Genomic DNA, 8208 nt, shown 5'->3' with positions numbered 1-8208 from the left:
GGCCAAGTTATGGCCATTTTCGTATTTATGCAAATGAGGCTTGCAAAAGTACAACTGGGCGTGTTGAAAAGTAAAAGTACAACTGGGCGTGTATTATGTGCGTACATCGGGGCGTGTTTACTACTTTTACTAGCTGGGCATTCTGACGAGAAGTATCATCCACTTCTCTTCAGAACGCCCAGCTTCTGGCAGTGCAGATCTGTGACGTCACTCACAGGTCCTGCATCGTGTCGGCACCAGAGGCTACAGTTGATTCTGCAGCAGCATCAGCATTTGCAGGTAAGTAGCTACATCGACTTACCTGCAAACGCCGATGCTGCTGCAGAATCATCTGTAGCCTCTGGTGCCGACACGATGCAGGACCTGTGAGTGACGTCACAGATCTGCACTGCCAGAAGCTGGGCGTTCTGAAGAGAAGTGGATGATACTTCTCTTCAGAATGCCCAGCTAGTAAAAGTAGTAAACACGCCCCGATGTACGCACATAATACACGCCCACTTGGACTTTTACTTTTCAACACGCCCAGTTGTACTTTTGCAAGCCTCATTTGCATAAATACGAAAATGGTCATAACTTGGCCAAAAATGCTCGTTTTTTAAAAATAAAAACGTTACTGTAATCTACATTGCAGCGCCTATCTGCTGCAATAGCAGATAGGGGTTGCAAAATCTGGTGACAGAGCCTCTTTAATAACATTTCTAATATAGTGTCTACTTAGAGACAAGGAACGGAGGTAGGATCCAGCGCTGGATAGCGTTAAAATGGAAGACTGTTTTCCAAGTTTAATGATGTAGATTTAAAAGGAAGTCCAGTAGTATTAGGTCCTGGGTGTGTACGAAGTGGAGGGATGGTGTCCTCTTAGGCCTACGCGTTTCGGACGACAACTGCGTCCTTAGACTTGGCTGTAGTGTCTACTTACCTGTGCCAGCGTTCTCCTGTTCTGATCTGCCGTCACGTGACCGCTCCCAGGGTAAATTTTTTATTTCCTGTGAGGTACCGTGTATTTGCTCAGCCAGCACTTCCGGCTGAGAAAAGCACGGCGCGTCATCAACTACATTTCCAGGCAGTGGGCCGTGCGGATGTTTCATGAGCTCTTCAGAGCTCCGCCTCCTCTGGTCCCGCCACCTGTAGAAGTGCTGGCTGAGCAAAGACACGGAGCGTCATCAATCATAGTACACGCCCCCTCCTCCTTCACTCTTGGAGCTCCCGCACTGAAGTGCATGTGATAAGGAGGAGGAGCGGAATCCCTAGGCCCCATTCACACGACAGGGTTTCCCGGCCGTGTGACAGCCGTTCAAAAAACGGCCGTCATGCGGCCAGGGTAGGAACAATAGACCCCAAATGTGGCTATTCACACAACCGATTTTTTGACGGCCCGGGAAACTGGGACATGCCCTATTTTCGGCCGTTTACCTGGCCGCCTGGCTCCCATAGAAGTCTATGGGGCCGAGTAATACACGGCCATCACCGGAATGTGTCCTGAGTGATGGCCGTGTATTACGTCGCTCGTGCTCTCTCTCCTCCTCACAGTGCAGTACACACCAGGATGTGGTTATATTGCTTGATCTGTGTGTGTGTGTATATATATATATATATATATATAGCAAATAATAGTGAGAGACACTTGCATACATTTATAGTAAATTATGTATGTTTTACCATTGTTTGGAGTACTGTTTGGTGCTTGCTTCACAGAGTTTTTTTGCAGGCAGAAAATTCTGCCTAAAAATTATGTCTGGAATTTTGAGGCAGAATTCGATCTGCCTGCACGCCGTTTGCCACGTTTTTCACAGCGTTTTTTGCTTGCGGCCATTGAGCGCCACGGGAAAAAATGCAGCGAAAAATGCTTTCTCTGCCTCCCATATCAATGGGAGGTCAGAGGAGTAAACGCCCGAAGATAGGGCATCTCGCTTCTTTTTCCCGCGAGCCGTTTTTTTACACGTTTTGACGCGAAAAACGCGCCAAAAAAGTTCAGAAAAACGCCTCCTATTGATTTAAATGGGAGACGGAGGCGTTTTTTTCCTGTGGGCGGTAAAACCGGTTCGCGAGAAAAAGAAGTGACATGCCCCATCTTTGGGCGTTTACATCTCTGACGTCCCATTGACATCAATGGGAGTCAGAGAAAGCATTTTTCGCTGCGTTTTTGCCCGCGGTGCTCAATGGCAGCGTACAAAAAATGCGGCAAGTGGAGTGCAGGCTGGTCAAAATCTGCCTCAAAATTCAAGACAGAATTTTAAGGCAGAATTTTCTGCCAGCAAACAACTCAGTGTGAACAGGGCCTAATACAGGATCTCTTGGAGCAGATCCAGCAGCAGGTGAGGAAAATGTGCTGACTGGATTGTGTGTACCAAGATGTCTGACATAGGTGGAATGGGCAGATTTGGGCCGGATTCACACGAGCGTGTGCGTTTTGCGCATGCAAAAGGTCCATAACCATACCTCCCAACTTTTGAATTCGGAAAAGAGGGACATTTTTAAGCCACCCCCCCTAACCACGCCCAATATCCGGCATCAACACATCAAATCGCGGCTAGATCCTTATGCAAATAACACGCACACATTCTCTCTGCGGATCTCTAGACTGTCTGGATATCACAGATATTATGGATCCGGTTATATCGTCTTTGTGTTACTGTTCCTATTTTGGGTATAACATTTGCTCATCACGGCGACAGCAGCTGCAGGACAAAAGGCTGAGAACAATGATAGTCAAGAGGGAGACCCTGTGGTGGATGACAGGTAGCAGAGTTACATGATGGGGATTTTTTTTTACAGTTGTGTAACTCTGCTACCGGTCAATGGAAAAACCATCCACCAGAGCCCCCTTGTAGATCGCTCCACACACAGCCCCCCTGTACATAGCGCCAGACAAAGCCCCCCTGTAGATAGCTCCACACACAGCCCCCATGTAGATAGCTCCACACACAGCCCCCCTGTACATAGCTCCACACACAGCCCCCCTGTAAATTGCTCCACACACAGCCCCCCTGTGGATAGCTCCACACACAGCCCCCTGTACATAGCTCCACACACAGCCCCCCTGTACATAGCTCCACACACAGCCCCCCTGTACATAGCTCCACACACAGCTCCCCTGTAGACAGTGCCACACACAGCCCCCCTGTATATAGCGCCACACACAGCCCCCTGTATATAGCACCAGACACAGCTGCCCTGTAGATAGTTCCAGATACGGCCCCCCTGTAGATAGCTCCAGATACGGCCCCCCTGTAGGTAGCTCCAGATACGGCCCCCCTGTACATAGTGCCACACAGAGCCCCCCTGTAGATAGCTCCACACACAGCCCCCTGTAGATAACTCGATACAGCCCCCCTGTAGATAGCTCCACACACAGCCCCCCCTGTACTTCGCGCCAGATACAGCCCCCTGTAGATAGCTCCACACACAGTCCCCCTGTAGATAGCGCCAGATACAGCCCCCTGTAGATAGCTCCACACACAGCCCCCTGTAGGTAGCGCAACACACAGCCACTTAGGCCTTATTCACACGACAGGGTCCGAGTGTCGGCCGATTAAAAATGGCCTTTTTGCATCCATCCGGGCCGTGTTGCCGTTTTTAATGGCCGATTTTGACCCGTTTTGCATCCCTTTTTATCCCTGTCCGTTTTAAAATCGGATGAATTTCATTTAAATTTGTTGCCACACACTTCCCTCTGTAGATAATGCCACAGCCACGCTGGTAGGTAATGCCTCCCAGCCCCCTGTAGGTAATGCCACCCAGCCCCCTGTCTGTAATTCCACCCAGCCCCCTGTCTGTAATGCCACCCAGCCCCCTGTCTGTAATGCCACCCAGCCCTCTGCAGGTAATGCCACCCAGCCCCCTGTAGGTAATGCCACCCAGCCCCCTGTAGGTAATGCCACCCAGTCCCCTGAAGGTAATGCCACCCAGCCCCCTGAAGGTAATGCCACCCAGCCCCCTGAAGGTAATGCCACCCAGCCCCCTGAAGGTAATGCCACCCAGCCCCCTGAAGGTAATGCCACCCAGCCCCCTGAATGTAATGCCACCCAGCCCCCTGTTTGTAATGCCTCGCAGCCCCCTGTTTGTAATGCCACGCAGCCCCCTGTTTGTAATTCCACCCAGCCCCCTGTCTGTAATGCCACCCAGCCCCCGGCAGGTAATGCCACCCAGCCCCCGGCAGGTAATGCCACCCAGCCCCCGGCAGGTAATGCCACCCAGCCCCCGGCAGGTAATGCCACCCAGCCCCCGGCAGGTAATGCCACCCAGCCCCCGGCAGGTAATGCCACCCAGCCCCCGGCAGGTAATGCCACCCAGACCCCGGCAGGTAATGCCACCCAGACCCCGGCAGGTAATGCCACCCAGCCCCCGGCAGGTAATGCCACCCAGCCCCCGGCAGGTAATGCCACCCAGCCCCCGGCAGGTAATGCCACCCAGCCCCCGGCAGGTAATGCCACCCAGCCCCCGGCAGGTAATGCCACCCAGCCCCCGGCAGGTAATGCCACCCAGCCCCCGGCAGGTAATGCCACCCAGCCCCCGGCAGGTAATGCCACCCAGCCCCCTGCAGGTAATGCCACCCAGCCCCCTGTAGGTAATGCCACCCAGCCCCCTGAAGGTAATGCCACCCAGCCCCCTGTAGGTAATGCCACCCAGCCCCCTGTAGGTAATGCCCGGTCCCCGGCAGGTAATGCCGCCCGGCCCCCGGCAGGTAATGCCGCCCGGTCCCCGGCAGGTAATGCCGCCCGGCCCCCGGCAGGTAATGCCACCCATCCCCCGGCAGGTAATGCCACCCAGCCCCCGGCAGGTAATGCCACCCAGCCCCCGGCAGGTAATGCCACCCAGCCCCCGGCAGGTAATGCCACCCAGCCCCCGGCAGGTAATGCCACCCAGCCCCCGGCAGGTAATGCCACCCAGCCCCCTGTAGGTAATGCCACCCAGCCCCCTGTAGGTAATGCCACCCAGCCCCCTGTAGGTAATGCCACCAAGTCCCCTGTAGGTAATGCCACCCAGCCCCCTGTAGGTAATGCCACCCAGCCCCCTGTAGGTAATGCCACCCAGCCCCCTGTAGGTAATGCCACCCAGCCCCCTGTAGGTAATGCCACCAAGTCCCCTGTAGGTAATGCCACCCAGCCCCCTGTAGGTAATGCCACCCAGCCCCCTGTAGGTAATGCCACCAAGTCCCCTGTAGGTAATTCCACAAAGCCCCCTATAAGTTGCACCCATCCCCCCCTCTTCCAGGAGAAGTCACTGACTTCAATGTCCATATATGGACAGTGTAGTCACTGACTTCTCCTGGAGAGGAATTCCCGGCCACAGGGTCGGGGATTCCGCTTCAGAAGTGAGTGACGTCACTGTAACCATATATGGACAGTGTAGTCACTCACTTCTCCTGTAGCGGAATCCCCGGCCATGGGGTCGGAGATTCCGCTTCAGAAGTGAGTGACGTCGCTGTGTCGATATATGGACAGTGTAGTCACTCACTTCTCCTGTAGCGGAATCCCCAATCCCCGGCCGGGGATTGGTGATTTCCACTCCTACAGGGAGCAAAAAAAGACCCTCCTCCTCACTTGCACACTGCTTTCACTCACCGTCAGAAGAAGGCAGGAGTCTTGCAGCAGCGTTCTCACTGGTGTCGATGCCAGCCCGGGAGTGGACCAGTCCAGTCACCTGACCGGTGAGGTCAGATGACTGGTCAGGTGACTGGACTGGTCCACTCCCGAGACGGCATCAATCGCAGTGAGAACACCGCCGCAAGACTCCTGCCTTCTTCTGATCGCTGCTGCAGTCAGCAGCGATCAGCTGTTTTGATGCAGCGCCCAGCGGGACATTTTGAAGACCGGGCGGGATGTCGGAACAGCGGTGAGAAACCGGGACTGTCCCGCCGGAATCGGGACGGTTGGGAGGTATGCCATAACCGCTCCGTGTGTCAGCAGCATATGATGCGTGGCCGCGTGATTTTGACGCAGCCGCCATCATTATGACACTCTGTTTGCATGTTTGTAAACAGAAAAGCACGTGGTGCTTTTCTGTTTTCATTCATAGTTTTTACTGCTGTTGCGCGAATCACGCGCGTCACATGGAAGTGCTTCCGTGTGCTGCGCGTGATTTTCACGCACCCATTGACTTCAATGGGTGCGTGATGCGCAAAAAATGCACAAATATAGGACATGTCGTGAGTTTTACACAGCGGACACATGCTGCGTGAAAATCACGGACTGTCTGAAAGGCCCCATTGACTAACATATGGATGTGCGAGGCGCGTGAAAATCACGCGCGTTGCACAGACGTATTATACGTTTGTCTGAATAATCCCTTAGGGTATGTTTACACGCCCTATTTACGGATGTAATTCAGGCGTTCGAAAGAGAGGGTGACCCCCCTCTAACAGCTCATCGCGCGCAATCGTGGCGGGGCCGATGGTTGCTATGGCTGCCTGGGGGCCATCTTTGTACACCTATTTAGCCCTGCCTCCGGCAGGGCTTAATAGTTGCCTGTCAGAATCACAATATACTGCTATACATTAGTATTGTGCAAGCGATCTTAGGATCGCTGGTTGAAGTCCCCTAGGGGGACTAATAAAAAAAAGTCAAAATGAGTTAAATACATTTTTTGTTAAAAGTTAAAAAAACACCCCTTTTCCCATTTGCCCCCTAGAACATGGTAAAAAATTAAATAAATAAACATAATTGGTATCGCCTGCACGGTGAACGCCATAAAAAAAAAATTGTAAACGCCAGAATCTCTATTTTTTGGTCACCTAATCTCACACAAAAAAATTAAATAAAAAGTGATCAAGCCGTCGCATTTTCACCAAAATGGTATTATTAAAAACTACAGCTTATCCCGCAAAAAATAGGCCCTCATACCACTTAATCGACGGAAAAATAAAAAAATTATGGCTCTCGGAATTTGGCAACACAAAATAAATTTTCTTTTTTACACTTAGGTTTTTACTTGTAAAAGTAGTAAAATATAGAAAAAACAATATATATTTGGTATCGCCGTAATCGTATTGACCCGCAGAAAAAAGTTAACATGTTGTTTTAATTGCACAGTGAATTCCGTAAAAACGGCACCCAAAAAACCATGGAGGAATTGCTGTTTTTTTCATTTTCTACCCTACAAATAATTTGTTTCCCGTTTCCTATTACATTATATGACAAAATAAATGGTGCTGCAAAAATCAAGCCCTTATAATACTATATCGATGGAAAAATAAAGACGTTATGGCTTTTGGAAGGTGGGGAGGACAAAACGAAAATGAAAATCTTAAAAAAGGGCTGCGGCGGGAAGGGGTTAATGTATTTTAAAATATTGTTGTGGGTGAAAAAGATTAATATTAGGCCTCTGGAAGTAATTAAGTAAAAAAAATATAGGGGATATGATGTTTTTAAAGCTTATGTTGACATTTGAACGCTTTTCTAGTTTTACAGTGTGTGTGTATATATTTAATATATAGAATTATTTTATTTTTATAACGAATCTACATAAAAATTAAAGGGGATATTCCCGACTTAGACATAAATGTCTGATAGATGCTCTGGGACCCGCACCTATATTGAGTATGGGGGGAGCCAACTCCTGTTTCTCCTGGTGAAGCGTCCACTGTCAGAAAATTCCAGACAAGGACTAGTGGAGATGGGGCTTGCTTGGCTGTTTGTGCGTTACCCCCTCTCCTCTAGTCTGTGCCAGGAATCGGTGAAACGCTCTACATATAGATGAGGGTCCCAGTGCTGGGACCCGCATCTATCAGACATTTATGGCATAAAGGAAAATATAACAATAGGTACATTAAAAAGGGTTCTCCAGCACTGTAACATTGACAGGCCACCAATATTTGATCGGTGGGGGTCCAACTTTTGCCACACCCTCGATTAGCTGAATGCAGAGACTGTGGTGCTTGTGGCCCCCTTCATTATTTACCCAGGCAACGCGCAGTACAGATGGTTGCGATTGTGACTGGTATGGCAACTAGAAGCAAAGTCTGTATATATGGCGCTGTGCCAGGTACTGCAGCCTACAACAGCTTAGTCCCATTCAAGTTAATAGGACTGAGCTTAGTTGCCAACATAGATTGTCCCTGAAAACTGCAAAACAGGAGGTGTTAATGCTAATATGAATAAAAAGGGTGTTTCTAGGTGTGCCGGGGGTGTTCCCAGGTGGAACGGGCAGGGTTTGAATTGTTGATAAAGATGCCTTTTTTTAAAAATGTAATATATGTGTTTTGTTATC

This window comes from Rhinoderma darwinii, chromosome 3 (assembly GCF_050947455.1).
Source record: "Rhinoderma darwinii isolate aRhiDar2 chromosome 3, aRhiDar2.hap1, whole genome shotgun sequence".
Classification (NCBI taxonomy): domain Eukaryota; kingdom Metazoa; phylum Chordata; class Amphibia; order Anura; family Rhinodermatidae; genus Rhinoderma; species Rhinoderma darwinii.
The sequence above is the reverse complement of the archived record's forward strand: the minus strand, read 5'-3'. Positions refer to the sequence as shown.